The sequence below is a fragment of the Notothenia rossii genome (genome assembly GCF_949606895.1).
Source record: "Notothenia rossii genome assembly, chromosome: 4".
NCBI lineage: Eukaryota > Metazoa > Chordata > Actinopteri > Perciformes > Nototheniidae > Notothenia > Notothenia rossii.
In genome coordinates, this window is record NC_136902.1 from 53066880 (window position 1) to 53091442 (window position 24563).

General features: G+C 39.1%; 2 long non-coding RNA genes across 2 annotated transcripts; one reads left to right on the forward strand and one right to left on the reverse strand.

Annotated features, from left to right (window-relative positions):
- Window positions 1-15980: 15980 nt before the first annotated feature.
- Window positions 15981-17401, reverse strand: LOC307036089. The gene is made up of 2 exons (XR_013807269.1): window positions 16299-17401; window positions 15981-16080 (listed from the first exon to the last, which is right to left on the reverse strand). It is a non-coding gene; the product is annotated as an uncharacterized lncRNA (long non-coding RNA).
- Window positions 17402-17411: 10 nt separating this feature from the next.
- Window positions 17412-23044, forward strand: LOC307036087. The gene is made up of 3 exons (XR_013807267.1): window positions 17412-17624; window positions 19430-19588; window positions 22170-23044. It is a non-coding gene; the product is annotated as an uncharacterized lncRNA (long non-coding RNA).
- The last annotated feature ends 1519 nt before the right edge of the window (window positions 23045-24563 follow it).

Sequence of the window (24563 nt, forward strand, 5' to 3'; positions counted from 1 at the left end):
GCCATGGCTCTTTCCCCACCCTCGGGTGCTATTTCCTGCTCTAACTGTCTCATGTTTGGTTACTCCCCTACCTCCTTTACTGGTACCGATACATGTGTTAAATGTAGTATAGTTGTTAGGTTGGAGGCGGGAATCATAGCCATAGAAGCCCGGCTCCGCATCTTAGAAAATAACTCAGCTACAGTAACGCCCATGTTAGCCGGTGCGGACCGGCAAAAGGTAGCTCCTCTTAGCCGTCCCCCGGCAACTCCCGAGCAGCAGGGAGAATGGGTGACTGTTCAGAAGGGGCATAACGCGAAACCCGCAGGTCCCCACCAACCCGTTCACGTATCTAACAGATATTCCCCACTCAGCGAGACACCCGCTGAGAAGCCAACTCTGGTTATTGGTAGCTCTATTATGAGACACGTGAATTTAGAGACCGAAGCGTCCACAGTCACATGCATTCCGGGGGCCAGAGCGGGCGACGTTGAGGCGCATCTTAGACTGCTGGCTAAAAATAAACGTAAATACAGTAGGATTGTTATTCACGTCGGTGGTAATGATGTTCGTTTACGCCAATCAGAATGCACCAAACTTAATGTGGCGTCGGTGTGTAGTTATGCTAAAACAATGTCGGACACTGTAATCTTCTCTGGTCCCCTCCCCAATCTGATCAATGATGACATGTATAGCCGCATGTCATAATTTCAGCGCTGGTTGTCTTGGTGGTGCCCAGCAAACAATGTGGGCTTCGTGAATAATTGGACAGCCTTCTGGGGAAAACCTGGTCTGATTAAGAGAGACGGCATTCATCCTACTTTGGAAGGTGCAAATCTCATTTCGGCAAACATTTCAGGGCTCTGTGGACTTAATCCATGACAAACTGGAGTTGAGACCAGGAGGCAGAGTCGCAGTCTTACACGCTTCTCTGCGCTCTCTCCTAGGCAGTCATCCATAGGAATCCCGACCCCAATAAAATACCCAATATTAACGGTGTGTGTGTCTGCCCAAGGACAATTTAAGGTAAAACCTAATAGAGGTGTCATACATAATAACCTAATAAAAGTAAATGTAACAACTACTACAGTGCAACAAAACAGGAAGATTAAATGTGGTCTCTTAAACATAAGATCTCTAGCATCTAAAGCAATACTGGTAAATGATTTAATATCAGATTATAATATTGATATATGCTGTCTCACTGAAACTTGGTTGAGACATGAAGAATATGTCAGCATAAATGAGGCCACTCCACCCAGCCATATCAATACTCATATTGCCCGAGGCACGGGCCGAGGAGGTGGAGTTGCAGCAATCTTTGACTCAAGTTTACTTATCAATACTAAACAAAAATTTAATTATACCTCCTTTGAAAGCCTCATTTTCAGTCTTACGCATCCGACCTGGAAAACTTTGCAGCCAATTTTATTTGTTACAGTGTACCGTGCACCAGGTCCTTATTCAGAATTCTTATCAGAATTCTCTGAGTTTTTATCAGCTTTGGTTCTTAAAACAGATAAAGTAATTATCGTAGGTGACTTTAATATTCATGTTGACGATGATAAAAATAGCCTTACTGTTGCATTTAACTCTATATTAGATTCTGTTGGTTTCTTTCAGAGTGTAAATAAACCAACCCACTGCTATAATCACACTCTTGACCTTGTTCTGACTTATGGTATTGAAATTGAGCAACTATTAGTCGAACCGCATAATCCTGCTTTATCCGACCATTTCTTAGTAACTTTTGAAGTACTGTTACTAGACTACAAAGCATTAGCCAAAAGCTCCTGCAGCAGAAACTTATCTGTTAGTGCTATAGCCATTTTTAAGGAAGAGATTCCACCAATACTTAACTCGATAGCATGTCTGCATGTAGGGGAGGAAACTTATACAAAATGTACACCACCCCAAATTGATCATGTTGTTGATAGTGCTACAGATGCGCTGCGAATAAAATTAGACTCTGTTGCTCCTTTGAAAAAGAAGAAAATAAAACAACATAGATTAGCTCCATGGCATAATGCCGAAACCCGCAAAATAAAGCAAAAGTCGAGACAACTTGAAAGGATATGGCGTTCCACTAAACTTGAAGAATCTCGTTTAATTTGGCATATTACTCTCAATGAATATAAGAAAGCACTGCGTAAAGCGAGAGCAGCATACTACTCTTCATTAATAGATGAGAATAAGAATAATGCAAGATTTCTTTTCAGCACTGTAGCCAGGCTGACAGAGAGCCACAGCTCGACTGAGCCTTCTATTCCCATAGCACTCAGTAGTAATGATTTTATGTGCTTTTTTAACGATAAAATTGTTACTCTTAGAAACAAAATCAATGACCTCTTGCCTTTGACCAGTATAGTGTTATCAACAGCTCCCGGAAACGTAAGTTCTAATATTACACTAGATAGTAAACTAGAATGCTTTTCAGCCATAAACCTTGAACAATTAAATTCAATGATTCTCTCTTCTAAACCATCAACGTGTATCTTAGACCCGATTCCAACTAAGCTGTTAAAATAAGTTTTTCCATTAATTAGCACTTCTTTATTAAATATTATGAATATGTCTTTATTATCAGGCTATGTTCCACAATCATTCAAAGTAGCAGTGATAAAACCGCTTCTTAAAAAGCACAACCTCGATCCAGAGGTTTTAGCCAACTATAGACCTATTTCTAATCTTCCGTTCCTCTCAAAAATTCTTGAGAAAGCAGTTGCAAAACAGCTGTGTGATTACTTAAAAAACTATGATTTATTTGAAGATTTTCAGTCTGGCTTTAGAACACAACATAGCACAGAGACAGCTCTGGTTAAAGTCACAAATGACATTCTAATAGCCTCTGACAAGGGACTTGTCTCTATTCTTGTCTTGCTCGATCTTAGTGCTGCATTTGATACTATCGACCATGATATCCTATTGCAAAGACTAGAGCACTTAGTTGGCATACAGGGAACTGCTTTAGGCTGGTTTAGGTCCTATCTATCTGAACGCTCTCAGTTTGTACGTGTCAACGATGAATCTTCCATGCAAACCAAAGTTAGCCATGGAGTGCCACAGGGCTCAGTGCTTGGACCTATTTTGTTCACCCTATATATGCTTCCGTTAGCCAATATTATAAGGAATCATTCTGTAAACTTTCATTGTTATGCGGATGATACTCAACTATATTTATCAATCAAGCCTGATGAAATTAATCATCTAAATAAAATTCAAGACTGCCTCAAGGACTTAAAAACTTGGATGACCTTAAATTTTTTGATGTTAAACACGACCAAAACTGAAGTTATTGTACTTGGCCCGAAGAATCTACGAAACAAATTATCTAAAGATATATTAACTATGGATGGCATTAATTTGGCCTCCAGTGAGACTGTAAGGAATCTTGGTGTTATATTTGATCAGGATTTATCCTTTAACACCCACATAAAATCAATTTCAAGGACCGCCTACTTCCATCTACGTAACATTGCAAAAATCAGGCATATCTTGCCTCAAAACGATGCAGAGAAACTAGTCCATGCATTTGTTACTTCAAGGCTGGATTATTGTAACTCCTTATTATCAGGGTGTACCAAGAAGTCAATCAAGTCGCTTCAGCTGATTCAAAATGCTGCAGCTCGTGTACTAACCAGAGTTAGGAAAAGGGACCACATTACTCCTGTTCTGGCTGCCTTACACTGGCTCCCTATAGAACACAGGATAGAATTTAAAATTATTCTTGTCGCCTACAAAGCCCTTAATGGGCAGGCGCCATCTTACCTTAAAGAACTCATTATACCCTATTGTCCTACTAGGGCATTGCGTTCCAAGAATGCAGGGTTGTTGGTTGTTCCTAGAGTCTCTAAAAGTACAATGGGAGCCAGAGCCTTTTCTTATCAAGCTCCACTTTTGTGGAATCAGCTTCCAGTTTGTGTTCGGACGGCAGACACCCTATCCGTTTTTAAGAGTGCGCTTAAGACCTTCCTTTTTGATAAAGCTTATAGTTAGGGCTGATTAGATTCAGCCCCTAGTTTTGCTGATATAGGCTTAGTTTGTCGGGGGACATCTTACTTCTTCCTTCTCTCTGTCTATACCTGTGTACTCTCATGTTCCGATTAACCCAGCTTCCCCAAATTTCTTTCTTTTTGGTGTCTATATACGCCGGGATCCGGAGTCATGGATGATCCTGCGGTCCTGTGTCATGGATTGCGAGTCCTGGATCTTGAGTCGTGGCTGTGGTCCTGGATCATAAGTCCTGGATGGATATCCTCGTGGATTCATCTTCTTATTATACACACATGCATTTCCAAACATTTGGACTACCTATGTTGCAAATGTATTATCTTTTCAATTTATACACGGCATCTATTGCACGTCTGTCCGTCCTGGGAGAGGGATCCCTCCTCTGTTGCTCTCCCTGAGGTTTCTCCCATTTTTCCCTTTAAACTGTGGGGTTTTCTCTGGAAGTTTTTCCTTGTACGATGTGAGGGTCTAAGGACAGAGGGTGTCGTATTGTCATACTGATATTCTGTACAAACTGTGAAGTCCACTGAGACAAATGTAACATTTGTGATATTGGGCTATATAAATAAACATTGATTGATTGATTGATTGATTGATTTCAATTTACTTCATACTTTTCCAAGATAGTATATTTGTATTATTCCAATTAATTTTACACTATTCTAAGATAGTCCATTTTATTTGACTTTATTATTTTACACTATTCTAATATGGTAGATTTCATGTTGTATAAATCATTGCTATTCCAAAATGGTTTGTTTCTTTTCACTTTGTAAAAACAAGTGCCTTAACACTGAGCGTGGTATGAGAACGGTTTCTGTGAAAGGAGGGAGGAAGAAATGTTCTGATACCAAGCCATTGCTGCTATTTTGAAGAATGATATTGAATGCAAACACTAGAAGTTATACACAAGGGACAACTTTTAGGTTTGAACAAGGCAAATAATTTATTTTGTATTTTTGTAAAATTAAGCCTTTTGAACCATTCCATTTAGATTGTATGTTTGTAATATGAGATATGTACTATGCGAAGTTCAGATGAAGAACTCATTGATTTCAGTATTATACACACCTTTTAGGTGTGTAAGGAGGGACTGTTAGCAATTAAAATCAATGTTTTGATGGTATAATGTAGCTTAAACATACCGTCAGTTTAAACGCTCTTTTATACTGAAAAACCAGAATTCTTGTTCACAAGCAGTTAAGCTTTTATTCTGAAAATCCTTCATCTACGGTTAGCATTTAGCATGTGGCTAATATACGATTTCCTAAAGAGGTGAATTGAGTAGCGAAATGACATGGAGTGGTGCAAACCGAAACCTACTGATTTAACACTACAACTATAGATGTCGAGATACTACCATGCTGAATATTAAATGAAAGTAGAGTTTATTTGAATACATTATTGTTTACAGACGAGAGTAGCATGTGACAACATCCGGAAACCAAACCAGCCGTGAAGTATTTTCTGTATGTTTTAGAGCAGGGGTCGGCAACCTTTTTCATATGAAGTGCCATTTAAAAAAAAAAATGTTATCAGCGTGCCAACGATCGAGAATTATCAACAGGGGGGGGTGGGGTGAGGAGCTTGACGCTCGTCAACTATCAGCCTCGCTGCGGGGAAGCAGTGTGTGGACATGTCAGCGCAACTTACATGATGCCGAATTTAACAAACACATTTAAACAATTGGTTTAAACGGCATAATAATAAGGGCGATCGTCCGTTCTGTGATTGTCTAGAGCACACATGTTCTGATATTAGATTCATGCAGAGTGAGATGAGGTCGCTGTCCCTTTAAGAGAGAGAGAGAGGGGGGGGGGGGTGGCTTGTGCATGTGTGTTTGTGGATGGTAGAGCGACAGTGAGGGAACGTGTATGTTTCTGGAAGTGAAACGAGGCAGCAGAAAAACAGAGGTCTGTGATGTATTTTGTGAAACAGAAGAACAGCTAAATAAATGCAACGGCCTCCCAAGAAGAGCTCGCCTCTCTCCAGTCATTTCAGCTAAAGTTGGTTATTGAACCTGAAGCTTGTTGCTTCTGCCCTCCTCGACTACGGTCTGGGGGCCGAAAGGAAAGTTCAACACACAGTTGGCCAATCCGCCCCTTTGTAGCATATTATTTCGATGAGAAATGAGCAGATCGCTACTGGGCTTTCAACTAAATACACAGCCACGCAAAAACTGCGGCATTTGTAGAGCTCCTTATGGGTACTGCAATTAGTGAAGTGCTTTCCTCCGTGGTGAAACGATCAGCACTGCACCACAGAGGAAAGCGGCAGAAAGTCACCTGGAGTTAAAGAGAGCAGGGCTGCGTTACGTGCATGGCTTCCTTCTGCAGGTAACGGGGAGACGCGCTCTGGCGGCGGTCTCGTTCAGGATCTGAAAATACAATTTAAATATTTTTGCACACTTATTCCACTTATTCCTAGTGTGCCACTGGTTACGGTGCCGCGTGCCAATGCTGGCACGCGTGCCAGGGGTTGCCGACCCCTGTTTTAGAGTATTGATCACAGCGTTTAGAATGTGTTACATGAAAAGTGATGAAAGAGAATATGAGGAGAAAAGGCGTGTTAATCATATGTTGAAGGTGAAAAGTACCAATCCTCTGTTTAAATGCAACAACGGACATTAGAGGCGAGGCGAGCCAGCTGGCGGGGAGGAGCCAGCAGAGGATATATAACGGCACCGAACGGGGGATGGGGTTTCTCTTCTTGCTCAGGAGAGCCAGATCACAGCTGTTTTCTGCCGGAACAATATTCTGTCTGTAACACTACCGCGCCTTTTTTAATTAAAGTATCCCATTTGAATCTTTTCAGAGACTCCATTTAGTATCATTTTAAAGCTTCTCTCCTGGACGCGAGAATAAAGAACATATTTAACAGTAGCGGCCTCCGTGGCAGATGCCGGAAGTACTTGCCACTGCCCGCAGATGCCACGTAATGCGCTTGCTGTCTCTCCATTATAGGTCAGCGTTATGTCGGCTCATATAGGCCGTTTTTTTATTGATTTTAATTTTATAAAAGATACGTCAATTCGATTAATCTTCTTTTTTTTGGGATCGAATATAAATATCCCTTCAAATTCCCATCCATAGTGCATTTCACTGCCAGGAATATTCAACTATATGAATGTGTTCAACCCCTTTGGCAGCATCATTTTGGACCCATTTTATATCCCTCATGCCAGGTCGTGGAAAAACCAAATAAATCTTGATTTGATATCTGCCGTTGCTACAGCAAGGTTATTTCGGCTAAAAAGTGTGTTTTAAAAAACAAATAAGATATAATGTGTTACAGCTCCATAGACAGTGCTTGAATTGGGCCGGTACTCACCGGTACGCAGTACAGGCACTTCTGATTTTTACCCATGTGGTACCGGCACTTCTTACTGAGTAGGCCTACCGGCAAGGTGCCGGTACTCAGTAAAATGCCGGTACTCAGCCGCCGGCAATATACTTATATATTGTAAACGCAACGCAGCGCAAATGTGGGTCTGACTCTGCTTCACAGAGGGTGACTGGCTGTCTACATGACGTGGCCTGCCGACATTGCCACTTTCATACAGATCATACTAATAGAGAGGCGAAGTCCCGCCCATCTACTTCCGACCGATGGGACCCCGGAAGCGGAAAATTATACATTGACGTCAATGGAGAGAGAAAAGTCATCTTTCGATCCCGTTTGAATTGTGCCACGAATGACACATATGATGTTTGTCAAATTAAAAGAACATTTTGCAACTCAAAAAAATAAAAATGTGACGTAAAACTGTGAAGTTACAATTTTTTTTGTGTGATACCGCTCAGTGAACTACAGGTCTCTGGTCTCGCACAATACGCGTCACCATCACAAAGATGGCTGTCACGTTAGTAAATTTCACCTGTTTCTTTCAGAATGAGGCGAAAAAGTATAAAACGAGGTGAAAATCACTACAAGTCTGGGCATGTTGAGAGCTGTACATACACGAAAGGGAGCGGTTCTGTAAGAGCCAGCATGCGGGACCGGCTTTACAAGGTTTCAGTGAGTAATATGAGTGCAATTTTTAAGGTTAATGTCAGCTAGCTAACAAGGTACACTAACGTGTTTTGTTTTAGCAACTAGTTTTCTCCTTAAGAACTTTGTGGTGTCTGTGTATGCTGTGGATAACATTAGTGTTCACAAGAACAAGATACACTCCCGTGTTTTGTTTTAGTTGCTCTTCAGATTGAAGCGGCCAGTTCTATATCAACTATATGTGTGATCTCCTTTTTACATCAGCGTGCCAACGATCGAGAATTATCAACAAGGGGGGGTGGGGTGAGGAGCTTGACGCTCGTCAACTATCAGCCTCGCTGCGGGGAAGCAGTGTGTGGACATGTCAGCGCAACTTACATGATGCCGAATTTAACAAACACATTTAAACAATTGGTTTAAACGGCATAATAATAAGGGCGATCGTCCGTTCTGTGATTGTCTCTAGAGCACACATGTTCTGATATTAGATTCATGCAGAGTGAGATGAGGTCGCTGTCCCTTTAAGAGAGAGAGAGAGAGAGAGGGGGGGGGGGGTGGCTTGTGCATGTGTGTTTGTGGATGGTAGAGCGACAGTGAGGGAACGTGTTTCTGGAAGTGAAACGAGGCAGCAGAAAAACAGAGGTCTGTGATGTATTTTGTGAAACAGAAGAACAGCTAAATAAATGCAACGGCCTCCCAAGAAGAGCTCGCCTCTCTCCAGTCATTTCAGCTAAAGTTGGTTATTGAACCTGAAGCTTGTTGCTTCTGCCCTCCTCGACTACGGTCTGGGGGCCGAAAGGAAAGTTAACATTAGTGTTCACAAGAACAAGATACACTCCCGTGTTTTGTTTTAGTTGCTCTTCAGATTGAAGCGGCCAGTTCTATATCAACTATATGTGTGATCTCCTTTTTACATCTCGTTGTGTCATTTGAGTTTATTTGCTGTGTGTAGATTCAAGGATTTTGGTTATCTTGTCCAGGGATGCAAACTTGTCACCTTTCGGCGAAATTCTCCGTTTTGAATCCAAAATAGGTCGTTTTTGTGATTCCTGTAGATCTGCAATAAAAATATTTTTGGGGTATGGGAGGGGGTCTGGGACCCGGATTAATGTGCGGCCGCGAGCTTTTTTTAATATATTATAATGAAGCTCGAGTCTTCCTGCCTGTCGGCTCTGCTCATGATGTATAATAAGCCTCTGCTGCTCGGCGATGATGGTCTAGCTTCAGCAGCTACATTACCTACGGTGCGTTCGTTAATATTAACTGTGCGTCCGGAGTCACTGTGGCACAGACTGGACAGCTGTTAGAACGGGCCGTTCAGGTGTTCACAGTAGAGCTCCCTGTCGGAGCGGCAGAGCGTGATGTGCACTGAAAAGTTTTTTTTCCCCGTTGCAATATTATCGTTGAGCTAGCCAACTAGCATACATTGTCACTATCTGCTAACGTTAGCTTTAGCCTTCGTTTTCTAATCGTTTTTTTCATAGGCTATAAACAGAGGTGGTATAAGTATATATCTTGTAATTGATTAAAAGTAGAAGTACTCAGTTCTTGTACTTGAGTAAAAGTAGAAGTACCAGAGTGTAGGAATACTCTGTTACAGTAAAAGTCCTGCATTCCAAATGTTCCTCAAGTAAAAGTAGAAAAGTATTATTATCAAAATATAGTGAAAGTAGCGACAGTAAAAGTAGTCATTTTGCAGATTGGTCCATTTCAGAATAATATATGTTTTATAATGACTGATCATTAAAGTGTTATCAAAGCTGGTAAAGGTGCAGCTAGTTTGAATGACTTTGTATACTGCAGGCAGGGTAGCTTTTGGATTTACTCCAGGTGGAACTAAAGTCTGATTTAACACTTGATTATATTTCACATCATTCATCCACATCTGTAAAGTAACTAAAGGTATTACATACATGTAGTGGAGTAAAAGTACACCATTTACCTCTGAACTGTAGTGGAGTAGAAGTACAAAGTAGCAAAACATTGAAATACTTAAGTAAAGTACAAGTATCTCAAAATTGTGCCCAAGTATAGTACTTGTTGAGTTTATGAACTTAGTTACTTTACACCAGTGGCTATAAAGATAGAAAGACTAAGCCTTGCACAGAGGCATGAAAATACATTTTCAAAATGCTCAACAGTGCTGCCAAAATTATAAACTGACTGCTACACAATTAAAATAAATGCTTTTTATATATTTCTATTAGATGTGACTCTATGGCGTTTCTGTTAATATTAACACTGCTGCTTTAGTTGTTCTGACTGCTAAAATTCTCTGTTATTCCTCATTTTAAAGCCATATTCTGTGGGGTCAGGGGGCTCGGATCCTTGTCACCTTTTTCATACCTGATGAGTTTGCATCCCTGTTGTCAATTTGTTTGGTTATCTAGGCACAGCTGTGTGTGACTCCCTCTGGTACACTGGTATGTGTTTTCCTAATGTAGAGAGCATTGATTAATTAATAAACTACACACTGACTCTAGATCCTGACCAAATCCTTATTTTTTGATCAAATGTTTTTCAAAAAAATGTATTGTATATTATATAACAGCTGCACATCACAGACCGGAGTCTCTGCTACTGTGGACCACGAAGGAGGGGATCATCATCCCCATCCCCAAAGACCCTGCATGGCATGGAAATCTCCTCCTCCTGGAACAATTCTACACCCAGCATATGCTCCCTGTGTTGGCCAGTAGAGAGGAGGACATTTAAATAAACATACTCTTAACACCCTCGGACTCTGCGTTGTGTTTCGTATGTGTGATGGGGTGTTATGCAGAGCGGAGGAAAACAGGACACAGCAGATTGGGATTGTGGTGGAGATGCTGAGCAGTTATTTAATTGTTGCGTGTAATTATTATTATACTGCGTGCTTCTTAGTTATTCCATCTTTTGCTGTAACATGGATCTGTATGTAACTCTATATTTACTTGTTATCTACCACACTTCCTTCTACATCATACACCATCATTATACATGATGGTGTATATAGGATATATATTTATTTGTATACATATCTGTAAATTGTATAATTTTATTTTTCGTATTTGGGATTTCTCTTTTGTCCACTCAAATACACTTGGCCCTTTCTCTTTTCCATGTGGAAAATGGCAGCTGCATATTCTGCTTTTCTCATCTGCTCCCTGTCTGCTCATCTACGATGAGAAAATTATATAATTAATTACTAATAATCATTTAAACCTGTTATTACCAATATTTCACAAATTCTTCATGTAAACTTAAGAGTACAGCTGTATGTTGAGTATGTCAACTTTGCTTGGTTCATCTTACTGGGGGGCAGCTACATGGATGTCGGTGCAGTCCACAATAATTTTGCAGCTGAAGGCAGAATGAATGTATTATTGACTCAGAATGAAGCACAACTTCATGTCATACAATACATTGACTTTATTTGTAATTGTGTAAAAAAATATGAATATTGATTGGCAAGCAGGACCTGCAGGAACAGAGAATGGTGATGGATGGAGCTGGGAAGAAAGAAGAATAAAGAAAACAGATCAACTTTATTATCGGATATTAAAAATTCAATTTCAAAACAAGTTGCCGCTCCTACAGTTTTCTAGTATGTAAAGATGATTTCACATGACCAATGCAATATATCACACTCAATACATGTGTGTCTCTGGGGGGTGCATTGTGCCTTTGATGTATATAAATAATATACCATAACCAAATACTATTACGTACAGTGGAAATCAGGTTGCCAGAGCAGGTCAGACCAGTGTGCATGTTCCTCAGGGTCTCAGCAGTTACAGGTGAGGTAAAGAAAATAAAAGAGAAAAAGGTCAGTAACAACACTTTAAAGTAACAACACTGAATAATTATCTCTTTTAATAATTTTCTCTCAGTAATCACTCAACTACTGTCTTTCCAACAAACAGATTGACTCACCCTCACTGTCATCACAATGACACATGTCCAGAAGAATGTCATACAAAGCTCCCTGCATGCCTGCCTTCCTTCGACTCTCCCTGAACTGCCTGATCTTTTAATGGTCAATGTTAACCATTTGTGCAGATAGCATTAAGTAGAAAAGATCGCTGATACTAATGTGGCGTTAGCCTACCTCCCGCCCCCTTAGCACCTGGTGGAGGGGGCGATAGGCTACTCTTCAAATGTTTCACAAAATACTTACCATCATGACTACTCTTACTGTTTAACATTTTGGTTTACTTCATGTTAAGGCTAATACAAATGACAAGGCTAAGTAATGTAATATAATGCTAACTAACATGCTCGCTACTAGCTAGGTAGCTAACTTGACTATGTTCCATGCAAAACATGTATATTACCTGATATGTTTGGTCCGACGACTCCTGGTCCTTTCATCAGACGGGAAGCGATAGAACGAGCAAGTGGTATGATCTCTTTTGTGATTACAACCTCGTACAAAGCACACAGGCATCTTGTAAAAGTGAATTTATTGGAGCAATCTCTTATATTTATTGGAGGGAATAAATCAGTCTTCTTCTTCCTCTTTGCTTTGCGAGTCACAACCAGTCTTGGAGCATTATCGCCTATGACATCACTTACGCGACCCAGAATGCATTTGGGATTTGTAGTCTTTCTAGTTGCGTATTATTCATAGTCTTATATTTCATCATTTTTACGACAAACTGTGACTTTTTTTGCATGGAAATGATTGTTTAAGATTGACAAACATCATATGTGTCATTCGTGGCACAATTCAAACGGGATCAAAAGATAACTTTTCTCTCTCCATTGACTTCAATGTATAATTTTCCGCCTCCGGGGTCCCATGGAGGCTCCCGGAAGGGGAGGGACTTCGCCTCTCTATAGAGAGGCGAAGTCCCGCCCATCTACTTCCGACCCATGGGACCCCGGAAGCGGAAAATTATACATTCACGTCAATGGAGAGAGAAAAGTCATCTTTCGATCCCGTTTGAATTGTGCCACGAATGACACATATGATGTTTGTCAAATTAAAAGAACATTTTGCAAGTCAAAAAAATAAAAATGTGTTGTAAAACTGTGAAGTTACAATTTTTTTTGTGTGAAACCGCTCAGTGAACTACAGGTCTCTGGTCTCGCACAATACTCGTCACCATCACAAAGATGGCTGTCACGTTAGTAAATTTCACCTGTTTCTTTCAGAATGAGGCGAAAAAGTATAAAACGAGGTGAAAATCACTACAAGTCTGGGCATGTTGAGAGCTGTACATACACGAAAGGGAGCGGTTCTGTAAGAGCCAGCATGCGGGACCGGCTTTACAAGGTTTCAGTGAGTAATATGAGTGCAATGTTTAAGGTTAATGTCAGCTAGCTAACAAGGTACACTAACGTGTTTTGTTTTAGCAACTAGTTTTCTCCTTAAGAACTTTGTGGTGTCTGTGTATGCTGTGGATAACATTAGTGTTCACAAGAACAAGATACACTCCCGTGTTTTGTTTTAGTTGCTCTTCAGATTGAAGCGGCCAGTTCTATATCGACTATATGTGTGATCTCCTTTTTACATCTCGTTGTGTCATTTGAGTTTATTTGCTGTGTGTAGATTCAAGGATTTTGGTTATCTTGTCCAGGGATGCAAACTTGTCACCTTTCGGCGAAATTCTCCGTTTTGAATCCAAAATAGGTCGTTTTTGTGATTCCTGTAGATCTGCAATAAAAATATTTTTGGGGTATGGGAGGGGGTCTGGGACCCGGATTAATGTGCGGCCGCGAGCTTTTTTTTATATATTATAATGAAGCGCGAGCTGTGTGCTCGAGTCTTCCTGCCTGTCGGCTCTGCTCATGATGTATAATAAGCCTCTGCTGCTCGGCGATGATGGTCTAGCTTCAGCAGCTACATTACCTACGGTGCGTTCGTTAATATTAACTGTGCGTCCGGAGTCACTGTGGCACAGACTGGACCGCTGGTGAACAGCTGTTAGAACGGGCCGTTCAGGTGTTCACAGTAGAGCTCCCTGTCGGAGCGGCAGAGCGTGATGTGCACTGAAAAGTTTTTTTTTCCCGTCGCAATATTATCGTTGAGCTAGCCAACTAGCATACATTGTCACTATCTGCTAACGTTAGCTTTAGCCTTCGTTTTCTAATCGTTTTTTTCATAGGCTATAAACAGAGGTGGTATAAGTATATATCTTGTAATTGATTAAAAGTAGAAGTACTCAGTTCTTGTACTTGAGTAAAAGTAGAAGTACCAGAGTGTAGGAATACTCTGTTACAGTAAAAGTCCTGCATTCCAAATGTTCCTCAAGTAAAAGTAGAAAAGTATTATTATCAAAATATAGTGAAAGTAGCGACAGTAAAAGTAGTCATTTTGCAGATTGGTCCATTTCAGAATAATATGATATGTTTTATAATGACTGATCATTAAAGTGTTATCAAAGCTGGTAAAGGTGCAGCTAGTCTGAATGACTTTGTATACTGCAGGCAGGGTAGCTTTTGGATTTACTCCAGGTGGAACTAAAGTCTGATTTGACACTTGATTATATTTCACATCATTCATCCACATCTGTAAAGTAACTAAAGGTATTACATACATGTAGTGGAGTAAAAGTAGACCATTTACCTCTGAACTGTAGTGGAGTAGAAGTACAAAGTAGCAAAACATTGAAATACTTAAGTAAAGTACAAGTATCTCAAAATTGTGCCCAAGTATAGTACTTGTTGAGTTTATGAACTTAGTTACTTTACACCAGTGGCTATAAAGATAGAAAGACTAAGCCTTGCACAGAGGCATGAAAATACATTTTCAAAATGCTCAACAGTGCTGCCAAAATTATAAACTGACTGCTACACAATTAAAATAAATGTTTTTTATATATTTCTATTAGATGTGACTCTATGGCGTTTCTGTTAATATTAACACTGCTACTTTAGTTGTTCTGACTGCTAAAATCCTCTGTTATTCCTCATTTTAAAGCCGATATTCTGTGGGGTCAGGGGGCTCGGATCCTTGTCACCTTTTTCATACCTGATGAGTTTGCATCCCTGTTGTCAATTTGTTTGGTTATCTAGGCACAGCTGTGTGTGACTCCCTCTGGTACACTGGTATGTGTTTTCATAATGTAGAGAGCATTGATTAATTAATAAACTACACACTGACTCTAGATCCTGACCAAATCCTTATTTTTTGATCAAATGTTTTTCAAAAAAATGTATTGTATATTATATAACAGCTGCACATCACAGACCGGAGTCTCTGCTACTGTGGACCACGAAGGAGGGGATCATCATCCCCATCCCCAAAGACCCTGCATGGCATGGAAATCTCCTCCTCCTGGAACAATTCTACACCCAGCATATGCTCCCTGTGTTGGCCAGTAGAGAGGAGGACATTTAAATAAACATACTCTTAACACCCTCGGACTCTGCGTTGTGTTTCGTATGTGTGATGGGGTGTTATGCAGAGGGGAGGAAAACAGGACACAGCAGATTGGGACTGTGGTGGAGATGCTGAGCAGTTATTTAATTGTTGCGTGTAATTATTATTATACTGCGTGCTTCTTAGTTATTCCATCTTTTGCTGTAACATGGATCTGTATGTAACTATATTTACTTGTTATCTACCACACTTCCTTCTACATCATACACCATCATTATACATGATGGTGTATATAGGATATATATTTATTTGTATACATATCTTTAATTGTATAATTTAATTTTTCGTATTTGGGATTTCTCTTTTGTCCACTCAAATACACTTGGCCCTTTCTCTTTTCCATGTGGAAAATGGCAGCTGCATATTCTGCTTTTCTCATCTGCTCCCTGTCTGCTCATCTACGATGAGAAAATTATATAATGAATTACTAATAATCATTTAAACCTGCTATTACCAATATTTCACAAATTCTTCATGTAAACTTAAGAGTACAGCTGTATGTTGAGTATGTCAACTTTGCTTGGTTCATCTTACTGGGGGGCAGCTACATGGATGTCGGTGCAGTCCACAATAATTTTGCAGCTGAAGGCAGAATGAATTTATTATTGACTCAGAATGAAGCACAACTTCATGTCATACAATACATTGACTTTATTTGTAATTGTGTAAAAAAATATGAATATTGATTAGCAAGCAGGACCTGCAGGAACAGAGAATGGTGATGGATGGAGCTGGGAAGAGAGAAGAATAAAGAAAACAGATCAACTTTATCGGATATTAAAAATTCAATTTCAAAACAAGTTGCCGCTCCTACAGTTTTCTAGTATGTAAAGATGATTTCACATGACCTATGCAAAATATCACACTCAATACATGTGTGTCTCTGAGGGGTGCATTGTGCCTTTGAATGTATATAAATAATATACCATAACCAAATACTATTACGTACAGTGGAAATCAGGTTGCCAGAGCAGGTCAGACCAGTGTGCATGTTCCTCAGGGTCTCAGCAGTTACAGGTGAGGTAAAGAAAATAAAAGAGAAAAAGGTCAGTAACAACACTTTAAAGTAACAACACTGAATAATTATCTCTTTTAATAATTTTCTCTCAGTAATCACTCAACTACTGTCTTTCCAACAAACAGATTGACTCACCCTCACTATCATCACAATGAAACACGTCCAGAAGAATGTCATGCAAAGCTGCCTGCCTTCCTTCCTTCGACTCTCCCTGAACTGCCTGATCTTTTAATGGTCAATGTTAACCATTTGTGCAGATAGCATTAAGTAGAAAAGATCGCTGATACTAATGTGGCGTTAGCCTACCTCCCGCCCCCTTAGCACCTGGTGGAGGGGGCGATAGGCTACTCTTCGAATGTTTCACAAAATACTTACCATCATGACTACTCTTACTGTTTAACATTTTGGTTTACTTCATGTTAAGGCTAATACAAATGACAAGGCTAAGTAATGTAATATAATGCTAACTAACATGCTCGCTACTAGCTAGGTAGCTAACTTGACTATGTTCCATGCAAAACATGTATATTACCTGATATGTTTGGTCCGACGACTCCTGGTCCTTTCATCAGACGGGAAGCGATAGAACGAGCAAGTGGTATGATCTCTTTTGTGATTACAACCTCGTACAAAGCACACAGGCATCTTGTAAAAGTGAATTTATTGGAGCAATCTCTTATATTTATTGGAGGGAATAAATCAGTCTTCTTCTTCCTCTTTGCTTTGCGAGTCACAACCAGTCTTGGAGCATTATCGCCTATGACATCACTTACGCGACCCAGAATGCATTTGGGATTTGTAGTCTTTCTAGTTCCGTATTATTCATAGTCTTATATTTCAGCATTTTTACGACAAACTGTGACTTTTTTTGCATGGAAATGATTGTTTAAGACTGACAAACATCATATGTGTCATTCGTGGCACAATTCAAACGGGATCAAAAGATAACTTTTCTCTCTCCATTGACTTCAATGTATAATTTTCCGCTTCCGGGGTCCCATGGAGGCTCCCGGAAGGGGAGGGACTTCGCCTCTCTATGCCCTCCATTGGTCTCTGTGTGTCATTCAAGCTCGGGAGGGTGTGTGTTGGTGTATGTGTGGCGCGAGCGAGCGAGAAAGCGCGCGCACCGGTTACGTGTATTGTTGTTAGCATCTGGTGCTAGCTAGCTGCGCTAACGGATATAAGGAGCTGTTTCAACAACAAGGTGGAGGGAAAGTCCTTTGCTGTCAGACTGAGAGGCTGATAACTACAGCTCTGGTGAGGTAAATTACTCTCTGAGTCTTTAGATAGTTAACTTAGTTTAAGTTATCTCAGTGGGTCTCAAACGGTTCGGTCACCATTTATGTAAACACATATTTCCATTTGAGGGGGTAGTGATTCGTAAAATATGCATGAATAATACAAACAAAATGTTAACTAGGTGAAAAAAGGTAAGATAAACTTGTTGAGAGCTAAAACTAGTCTTTGCTGTTGCCTCAAAGAGGAGCAGGGGGGAGAGGAGGGAGACAGGAGAGGCCGATTCAGGAGCCCAGACACACTCACAACTATAAATGAACCAAAAACAAATAAATAAACAAGTTTCAATGTTTTTTCATATTGGATATTGTATGTTATTGGTTATGGCCATGTACTTATGATTATTTAAATATATACATTTTTGTTTCATATGGGTGTAGTTTCTTTATTTCCCCCTCAAAATGCACCAGATTGATGCATTTAAGTCCAACATTTAAAAAAAAATCTTACCGGGGGAGCATGCCCCCGGAGCCCCCTATAGGATTTGAGGCCCGGCCCCATTGTTCCCAAATAGATTTGCAATTTTTTTTAAATAGTAACCCATCTTCATATGTTTCTTTTTGGGTAGTAGATTTAAACTAGAGGGCTATCACTTTGTGCAGCAACGCTATTGACAAATAAATCCAGCAAAATGGCACAAAAAACTGGTAGTGGCCTCAGGGACGAGGAGTCATTTAACCAGCCAGTAGGAGTCAAGCTTTACTTTCTTTTATATCCATAAAGAAAAAGTAAATCTGTTTACAGTTGTTTCATTATGGATGTTGAGAGGTATCCATATATCTCTTCATTTTGCTCTCAAAGTGCACCAGATTGATGCATCTAACTTCAATATTTAAAAAAAAATAGCACTTTACCACTGCACCCCCTCTAATCTCAGATGCACCCTGAGTCATTTTGTTTAAGTACAGTGAGCCTTTCTAAAATATACAGTAAAGAGACAAACCCACCAGCATTATAGGATATACTATGACTTTGTGCCAAATACTTGTTGCTGATTTAGAGTACTGGCACCTTTTTTATTCCAATTCAAGCACTGTCCATAGAGTGACATGTCTGGTTATTCATAATATTAACAGTTGTCTCTCTCTGAAAAAAAAGAGATCATGATGGCGCAGGAAAACAATTTAAAGACTTAAATAAAGACAAACTGGCTTATTTCTTTTGTTATGCTTTTTACCATATTAGGCTGCAGGTATATGTCAGCTACTTTGTATTTTATTTACATTCCACAAAGAGGAGGCATGAGAATAGATGTTAGTACTGCCTACACATGCCAGGGTATTTTTTCTCCTCAGTTTAGTGTTTTATTTCGTTATAACAAAATAGCAATAAACAACGGTTTCCTTTAATGCCATTCTTAAATAAATGCAACAAGCTGTAGTTTTTGTAGACTGTAAATACACCAATTATATCTTTAGTTTATGATTTGTGTTATCAAATGTGTTCTGCGGCTTCAGATATAACTGTTGAATGGGTTAAGTTTTTTTTAAGATACAGTGATTAACAATATAAAGTAATTGTAGTGGCCATTTCCATTATTCACAGGTGAGTTGTGGGAGTGATCTTACGCAGAGATTACAGTTTAGTTTGACTTTTATTCTCTTGAGTTGTACAGTACCAGTTTTTCAAAATAGTACATTAATCCAAACAAAATCAACTTAAATGCCAACATCAATATAAATGGCTTCTAGTAATTCTGAAAGGACTAAAAACTGTCATTCATTGTATTAATGCTTTTGTCTTTATGCTGCTTTCGTGTACCACAGATTTGCTATGAATTCCTTCGAATCACCACCAACGACCTGTTTGGGACATTTACAGCAGCCTCGGATGAATACTGTCCTCGACTGATAAAACTGTATAGAGCCAGGAAAGGAGCCTTCGGACAAGGGATGGAAAACCGATTGGATTCTCTTGATGAACAGGTAGCTTTTGTCTTTAATGTCGTAATGATAATTTACAATATTCTTAAAGAGAACAAACAGGTGCATCTCAATAAATTAGAATATCGTGGAAAAGTTGAATAATTTCAGTAATTCTATTCGAAGAGTGAAACTTATATTTTATGTAGGTGCATTAGACACAAAATGAATTATTTAAAGCGTTTATTTGTTTTAATCTGGATGACTACAGTTTACACCTTTTTTATAACCCAAAATTCAGTATCACATAATTAGAACATTTCACTAGACACATTTCTAGACAAATTACTAGAAAAATCTTTGATTTTTAATGTCAAATGTGAAGTTTTCTGTTGCCTCAAGCATGCACTTCTCGTAACTCAAGAATAGATGGGAAAGCTATTAAAAAGGTTAAAATCCATTTATATCTAAAAGGGGTGTCCTATCTTGTAAAAGCATCATATTTTGGTACTTACTTCACTTTTACCTCATCTCATCAACAAAGTTTAGATAAGTCCTGTTTAATAATTAATTCTCTCTTCCATCAGGTTCAAACAACTATTGCAAAGTTATTTTGTTCAGAGAAGACTTGCTGTTTTAAATAAATCACAAATGGATCCTGACTTTTTTTTCACTCATTTTAACCATAAATCGTAATGCTCTTTTTTTTCGGATTTACACACATCTGACATTGCACAGCAACGAATGAGAATGTGTCTGGAAGGTCTGCCCTTATTTGTCCGTGACAGTGCCCAGAAGCTTTTCCTGAAATGCCTGGTGTGTACAGTATGGTTGTCCATTAATCATAAGTCTACATTTAATGTCATACAAGTGCAGTTATTAAGTTTTCCTATAATCATAGATAAAAAAGTTTTGAAGATGAAGCCCGATTCTCAGGATAAATACTAGACCTGCTACATAACTACCAGCAGTGCTTGAATTGGGCCGGTACTCACCGGTACGCAGTACCGGCACTTCTGATTTTTACCCATGTGGTACCGGCACTTCTTACTGAGTACCGGCAAGGTGCCGGTACTCAGTAAAATGCCGGTACTCAGCCGCCGGCAATATACGTATATATTGTAAACGCAACGCAGCGCAAATGAGGGTCTGACTCTGCCTCACAGAGGGTGACTGGCTGTCTACATGACGTGGCCTGCCGACATACACGGTTACGTGTATTGTTGTTAGCATCTGGTGCTAGCTAGCTGCGCTAACGGATATAGGGAGCTGTTTCAACAACAAGGTGGAGGGAGAGTCCTTTGCTGTCAGACTGAGAGGCTGAAAACTACAGCTCTGGTGAGGTAAATTACTCTCTGAGTCTTTAGATAGTTAACTTAGTTTAAGTTATCTCAGTAGGTCTCAAACGGTTCGGTCACCATTTATGTAAACACATATTTCCATTTGAGGGGGTAGTGATTAGTAAAATACGCATGAATAATACAAACAAATTGTTAACTAGGTGAAAAAAGGTAAGATAAACTTGTTGAGAGCTAAAACTAGTCTTTGCTGTTGCCTCGAAGAGGAGCAGGGGGGAGAGGAGGGAGACAGGAGAGGCCGATTCAGGAGCCCAGACACACTCACAACTATAAATGAACCAAAAACAAATAAATAAACAAGTTTCAATGTTTTTTCATATTGGATATTGTATGTTATTGGTTATGGCCATGTACTTATGAATTTATGATTATTTAAATGTATACATTTTTGTTTCATATGGGTGTAGTCTCTTTATTTCCCCCTCAAAATGCAACAGATTGATGCATTTAAGTCCAACATTTAAAAAAACATCTTACTGGGAGAGCATGCCCCCGGACCCCCCTATAGGATTTGAGGCCCGGCCCCATTGTTCCCAAATAGATTTGCATTTTTTTTTAAATAGTAACCCATCTCCATATGTTTCTTTTTGGGTAGTAGATTTAAACTAGAGGGCTATCACTTTGTGCAGCAACGCTATTGACAAATAAATCCAGCAAAATGGCACAAAAAACTGGTAGTGGCCTCAGGGACAAGGAGTCATTTAACCAGCCAGTAGGAGTCAAGCTTTACTTTCTTTTATATCCATAAAGAAAAAGTAAATCTGTTTACAGTTGTTTCATTATGGATGTTGAGAGGTATCCATACATCTCTTCATTTTGCTCTCAAAGTGCACCAGATTGATGCATCTAACTTCAATATTTAAAAAAATAAAATCCGGGAGGAGCATGCCCCCGGACCCCCCTAGACTAGAGGGTGTCAGGTCCACTCCCCACTTATAAAAATAGCACTTTACCACTGCACCCCCTCTAATCTCAGATGCACCCTGAGTCATTTTGTTTAAGTACAGTGAGCCTTTCTAAAATATACAGTAAAGAGACAAACCCACCAGCATTATAGGATATACTCTGACTTTGTGCCAAATACTTGTTGCTGATTTAGAGTACTGGCACCTTTTTTATTCCAATTCAAGCACTGACTACGAGTGAACTAGTTGTACAACAGAACAGTTAACATTTTAACAGTAATTATTGTGTCATTGCTGAGCAATCAAACCAGTGTTCTATTTGCAGTTATATATTATCCTTATTTGGTAAATAATAATTGCTTATCTGCTTTCTACATGCAGGACACTGATCCGGAAGAAAAGCAGACTGCTGGTGTCAAGATGGGAGTCCTCACTGTTGTCGTAGATGATGGTGGACCTACCCCGTCTCAAATGGTCCACAGTATTGCTGTTGTTTTGGAAGACACAATTGCACTCTCGGATCTACCAGACATCCCAACTGCATTTGTCTACCTTTTTGGTCTACTCTATGCCCTGAACATTGAGTTTCCAAAAGAACATAAGTACACTTTTCAGACTGTTCAGCACATCTTCATGGGACTTTCCACCAATTGCTCCCAGCGGGTCTGGAGTTTGAAAACAAAGCTCTTAATCTAAGTGAGCATTGGCAAATTGTCTAAACAGATTTACAAGATATCCCCATTTAATTTTCCTGCCTTCACCGCTGTTTGTGACTTGAACATTGAGTTCCCAAAACCTAACTAACTAACTAACCCAACTAACAAACCCAACCTACTAACTAACCCAAATAACCCACATTCTTTATCTTTACAGGTAAAATGTTATCTAGTGACATGAGCATCTTGCAACATTTTCAAAGACATGTTCTCACTCTTAGGGCACAAGCACATTTTTCTAACATTTTCCACATTTTTCTTAAGCTCGCTTGCCTACTCGTCGTTGTAAGATTTCAAGGACTAGTTACTGCCACAATGGTTGTCTTGCAGCTTTTTTAAGGATGGAGCTGTTTTTTTTTGTATAAAGAGCCATATGAGCTTTTACTAGTGGAAGAGTTGGAAGATGTCTTGCAAGATCTTTGGAAGCTTCTGTGATATGTACAAACTTTTAAAAAGATACGTTTTACAGATTGTTCCTTTTACAATATCGTTGTTGTTGTTTGGTAACTGTTAGTGAAGATGGTTTTTTAACTTGGATAACTTTGCCATTTGTTATTCCATAGCTGCTATTGTTTTGAAAGCAGGCTTATTCAAAGGGTGGTTTGCACATTTATGGATTTCATCCACATTTGATATGAACCCTAGCCTAATGGAAGAGTTTTAGTTATGGTGTATTTTCAATGTCTAGCTAATGTTGGACATTAGCATATTCAGTATCATTCAAGTAGTATCGTTTCAATCAGAACATAAAACTTTTGGCAGGAATTTCCAAATAATGTACTTGTACATCTATTTAGAAGTCTCGCAAAGATGACCTCTAAAATTACTTTATCTGAAATATATTTATTAAATATATTATATTTATACATAGTATATAATTATATATTAAATATATGGATTTTCTGTAGTTTCTACAGAATGCAAGCAAATTCAACACTTTCGAACTGGAAATAATTTCAACTTGAATGATGCACAACATAGTTTACAGTTTTAAGAATGTCTAAAATTTGAATAAGAATGTCAACAAACTTAGTATTTGTTTTTTTTTTACAGTATTTTTATAAACAATTTGTTGGCAATTCTAAGTTTGTAATAAAAATCTGAAGTTTGTATACATTTGATACATTTTCTAGACCAAAAATATTAACTTTGCACAACTTTCACTTAATGGAATTGTTAGTATATAGTACTCAAAATAAGAAGTTGTACAACATTTGAATGAGTTATCTCGAAAAAATATAATTAGTTGACTCAATTGAAAAGAGAAACTTACAAATTTGAGTTGGCCTCAAAACTTAAAAATCTTGTGCAGCCTGTTGCCTTGACATTTTTAGTTGTCCTAACTTTTTATTTTATTTTTTACAGTGTGCCACTTTCTGCTCATTTCCAAACTGCTCCTGGATTAGAGGTTTAGCCTTGACGTATCCCCTCTCTGGATCCATATGCTGGCAACTTCAAACAAGTCCTTTGGGATGACCCTGAGGTGTACTGCTCCAGAAAATAGAGTCGGTCACTGTAGCTGTTTGTGTTTTTTTCAACACCATTCTCAAAAGCCTTCATGTGATATTTTAACGGGTCATCATCAAAAACTGGAATCTCTCTCTTTGGCAAGGATGAAAGGCATTGCTGTTGTATTAACAGTGTGGTTATTTCATTTTGTTTTCTCATAATGCCCAGTATGTTGTGTTGATCTTCACTTGCGTTCAAGCTATCTCCATAATTCATTTGTGTTTTCAAAGTGGATTTTTTATAGGACACTGGCTCTGAGGAAAGGAACCAAGGTGAAATGTTCTTATTAGGCCATGTTGTTGGATCCAATAAGTCATTGCTAGTCTCCCTTTGGTTTAGCAACATTCGTGGAGCATTTATATTGTCCTTAGCAGTATAGAGGGCTTGTGGTTTAAGATTTTTGTTCAATGTAAGAGTTCATTCCATCCGAATGCCTTGTTTTTGAACTTTTCCCAGGATGCTCCCTGATTGCAACACATCTAATTTAGCCATGTGTGCTGCAATATTCTCCATCTGAAGTTGCTCCTTTCTCCTCCTTATTCGTTCCTCC